The sequence below is a fragment of the Canis lupus genome, chromosome 23 (assembly GCF_048164855.1).
Source record: "Canis lupus baileyi chromosome 23, mCanLup2.hap1, whole genome shotgun sequence".
In the NCBI taxonomy this organism is placed as follows: Eukaryota; Metazoa; Chordata; class Mammalia; order Carnivora; family Canidae; genus Canis; species Canis lupus.
In genome coordinates, this window is record NC_132860.1 from 26,012,592 (window position 1) to 26,017,419 (window position 4,828).

Here is a 4,828-nt window from a genome sequence, read left to right on the forward strand (position 1 = left end):
ATAGTGATTCAACACTTAATACAACACCGGTGCTCATCTCAGCAAGTGTATTCCTTAATCCCTATTACCTATTTTACCATCCCCCCCCCCACCTCCCCTCTGGTGACCATCAGTTTGTTTTCTATAGTTGAGTTTCTTGAGGGTTTCCCCCCTTTGTTCATTTGTTTTGTTTCTTACATTCCATATATGAGTGAAATCATATGGTATTTGCCTTTCTCTAACTGACTTACTTAGCTTAACATAATACTCTCTAGCTCCATCCATGTCCCAGCAAATGGCAAGATTTCATTCTTAAAAATATGGAATACTTCAGGAATTTGCATGGCATTCTTATGCAGGAGTCATGCTAATCTTCTCTGTATTGTTCCAATTTTAGTATATGTGTGGCCAAAGCAAGCACCCTATTCTAAACTTCCTTTTTTTAAAATTTTATTTAAATCCAATTAATTAGCATATAATATATTTTTGGTTTCAGAGGTAGAGGTCAGTGAGTCATCAGTCTTAAATAATACTCAGTGCTCATTACATCACATGACCTCCTTAATGTTCATCACTCAGTTACCCTGTTCCCCGCTCTTCCCTCCAGTGACCCTGTTTGTTTCCTATGATTATGAGTCTCTTATGGATTGTCTCCCTCTCTGATTTTGTCTTGTTTTATTTTTTCCTCTCTCCCACTATGATCCTCTGTTGTTTGTTAAATTCCACATATGAATGGGATCACATGATAATTGTCTTTCTTGGATTGACTTGTTTCACTTAGCATAATATCCCCTAGTTCCATCCATGTCATTGCAAATGGTAAGATTTCATTTTTTTTTAATGGCTAACTAGTAGTCCATTGTATATCTATATATATACTGTATCTTCTTTATCCATTCATTTGTCAATGGACACCTGGGCTCTTTCAATAGTTTGGCTATTGTAGGTAGACATTGCTGCTATAAACAGTGGAATGCATGTGCCCCCTTAGATCACTACATTTGTATCTTTGGGATAAATATCAGTAGTGTGATTGCTGGGTCATAGGGTAGCTCTATTTTCAACTTTTTGAGGAAATTCCATACTGTTTTCCAGAATGGCTGCACCAGCTTGCATTCTCACCAACAATTAAAAAGGGTTCCTCTTTCTCCTCATCCTCACCAACATCTGTTGTTTCCTGACTTGTTCATTTTAGCCATTCTGACTGGTGTATTTCATTGTGGTTTCGATTTGTATTTCCCTGATACCGAGTGATGTGGAGCATTAATTCGTGTGTCTATTGGCCACTTGTATGTCTTCTTTGGAGAAATGTCTGTTCATGTCTTCTGTCCATTTCTTCATTGGATTATTTATTCTTTGGGTGTTGAGTTTGATAAATTCTTTATATATTTTAGATACTAGTCCTTTATCTGATTTATCATTTGCAAATATCTTCTTCCATTCTGTAGGTTGTCTTTTGGTTTTGCCAACTGTTTCCTTTGCTGTGTAAAAGCTTTTTATCTTGATGAAGTCCCTTTAGTTCATTTTTGCCTTTGTTTCCTTTGCCTTTGGAGACATGTCTAGCAAGAAGTTGCTGTGGCTGAGGTCAAAGAGGTTGCTGCCTGTGTTCTCCTCTAGGATTTTGATGGATTCCTAACTCACATTTAGGTCTTTCATCCATTTTGAGTTTATTTTTGTGTATGGTGTGAGGAAATGGTCCAGTTTCATTCTTCTCCATGTGGCTGTCCAATTTTTCCAACAGCATTTATTGAAGAGACTGTCTTTTTTCCATCGTATATTCTTTCCTGCTTTTTCAAAGATGAGTTGACCATAGAGTTGACAGTCCATTTCTGGGTTCTCTATTTTGTTCCATTCATTTATATGTCTGTTTTTGTGCCAGAACCATACTGTCTTGATGATCACAGCTTTGTAGCACAGCTTGAAGTCCAGCATTGTGATGCCACCAGTGTTGGTTTTCTTTTTCAGCAATCCTTTGGCTATTCGAGGTCTTTTCTGGTTCCATACAAATTTTAGGATTATTTGTCCAACTCTGTGAAATAAGTTAATGGTATTTTTATAGGGATTACATTGAATGTATAGATTGCTCTAGGTATCATAGAGATTTTAACAATATTTGTTCTTCCCCTACTCTAAACTTCTTGCAGGCAGAGATGGAATTTTTCATTTCTGATCCTTTAGTAAGGAACTCAGTAAATAGCTGTTAAAAGGACAAATGACTTATTAAGGTACTCAATAGCAAAAGCATTTTGACCTTCCTATTTTAAGAGATTCCCAGGGCATCCTGTCTTATTAACCACTCTACTCACTATAGCAGCTTCACCCTCCCTGTATTCTTAGAATACTTATGCTTCCCAGTTTAGGGCTGGTCTCAGCCAGAAGGGTGATCTCTGAGCTCTCATTACCAGGTGGGTCACAAGATGATGTAAGTTTGCAGCACTCAGCCCCTCCTACTGTAGACAACTTTCCAGAACCCTTCAGTTTACTACATAACTTGCACCACTGGGTGATCTCAAAGCACTTGCCCAATGAATCCCTCATTTGATTTTCACAAATAACATCCATGAGGAGGGGGCAAGGCAGGATTGAGTTAGAAGAAAACATAAATTAAACAAATAACTGGAGTAGGAAAGTTTTCTGGGTGTGACACAAAACTCAGAACCCATAATAGAAAAGATATATCTGACTCTACAAAAAAAAAAATTCTGGTAGTGAAATATACACAGTGAAAAAATGACTAGCTGGGAAAAAATATATTTACCCCACAGTGATGAAGGGCTAAATAATACAGAAAAGTCCTATAAAATATGCAAAAGACCTACCATACAAGAGACAAATGGACTAAAGCAATGCCTGTGCTAGCTTATACTGTGCCTTTGTGCAAAGTAAAGAACAGGCCTCCCTGAGGAGTCACAGCATGCGTGACTAGCTGAGCTATGTGCTGCTAGATTTCAGCTTAAACTTCCATGAACTGCATATCCAAGCTTAGCAGCCTCGAGCAGCCTCAAGCAAAAGACTTGACCAAAGAGCTCACAAGAAAAAATTACAACTTGTATTTAAACATATGAAAATATGCTCAACTACACACATAAGAAAGGTACAAATTGGGGATCCCTGGGTGGCTCAGCGGTTTGGCACCTGGCTTCAGCCAGGGTGTGATCCTGGAGTCCCGGGATCAAGTCCCACATGGAGCTCCCTGCGTGGAGCCTGGTTCTCCCTCTGCCTGTGTCTCTGCCTCTCCCTCTCTGTGTCTCTCATGAATAAATAAATAAAATCTTAAAAAAAAAAGAAAGGTACAAATTAAGCTATATTTGATCCATAGCTTATACCATAAACAAAAATCATCTCAAAATGGATTATAGACCTAAATGTAAAATGTAAACTCTAAAATTTCCAGAAGAAAACATGAGGAAAATCTTTCTGATGTTCAGTAAGGCAAGGATTTCTTAGATACAATACCAAAAACATGATCCATTTTTTAAAAAGATAAAATTTCACTTTGTCAAAATTAAGAACTTTGGCTCCTCAAAAGCCACTGTTAAGAGAATGAACAGAGGAGCACCTGAATGGCTCAGTCAGTTGAAAGGCTGACTATTGGTCACGGTCTCAGGGCCCTGAGATCTAGCATCATCAGTCTCCATGCTCAGTGGGGAGTCTGCTTTAGGATTCTCTCTCCCTCCTTCTGCTTCTTCCCCTGCTTGTATTCTCTCTTTCTAAAATAAACAAATATTAAAAGAGAAAGAGAGAATGAACAGAGTAACCACAAAGGGGAGAAAATATTTGGGGTTTTTTTTTGTTTTTTTTTTTAAAGATTGTATCCCCCTATTTGTAAATTATATATCCAATAAAAGACTTCTACCAGAATATAAAAAGGATTTTCAAGCTTTAATACAATTAGAAGAAAATTACCCAATTTTTAAAATGGGAAAAATATTTGAATAGACACTTCACTAAAGTGAAATAAGATAAATACATGAAAAGACTCTCAATACCATTACGACTACTGATTAGGAAAATGAAAATAAAAACTACTGTAAATTATTATGATGTATCTATTAGAATGTCTAAAATTTAAAAGACTGACCCTACCAAATACTGGTGAGAATGTAGAGCAACTGGAAAGCTCATATGCTGTTGATGAGAATATAAAATGGTAGAATTGCTTTGGAGGACAGTTTGGTGGTTTCCTTAAAAGTTAAACATACAAAAAAAAAAAAAAGTTAAACATACATCTACCATATGATCCAGCCATTCTACTTCAAGGTATTTACCCAAGAGAAAGAGAAACCTATGTCCATACAAAGACTTGATCATTAATATTTTATTAGTGATTCTTAAAAACTGGGAACAAGTGGGGTGCCTGGCTGGCTCATTTAGAGGAGCATGTGACTTCCTATCTAAGGGTTGTGGGCTCCAGCTACATTGGGTGTAGAGATTACTTAAAAATAAAATCTTTAAAATAACAACAATTTTAATTAAAAAAAAAATCTGCTACAAGCAAAAAGAAACAACCTACATGTCTCTTGAAATAAGAATGAGGGCAGCCCGGGTGGCTCAACGGTTTAGCTCTGCCTTCAGCCCAGGATATGATCCTGGAGACCCAGGATCGAGTCCCGCATAAGGCTCCTTGCATGGAGCCTGCTTCTCCCTCTGCCTGTGTTTCTGTCTCTCTCTCTCTCCCTCTCTCATGAATGAATGAATAAATAAATAAATAAATAAATAAATAAATAAATAAATAAATCTTTAAAAAAAATAAACGTGCAGTTTAGTGTATGTCAGTTACACTTTAACAAAGAGTTTTTATATAAGATAAGGGGGTGCCTGGGGCTCTTGATTTCAGCTCAGGTCATGA

At 37.0% G+C, this 4,828-nt stretch overlaps 1 non-coding gene across 1 annotated transcript; it reads right to left on the reverse strand.

The window, feature by feature from the left end:
- Positions 1–293: 293 nt before the first annotated feature.
- On the reverse strand, positions 294–402 carry LOC140615668 (U6 spliceosomal RNA). Its single transcript, XR_012016151.1, has one exon. It is a non-coding gene; the product is annotated as a U6 spliceosomal RNA (small nuclear RNA).
- Between the last annotated feature and the right edge of the window lie 4,426 nt (positions 403–4,828).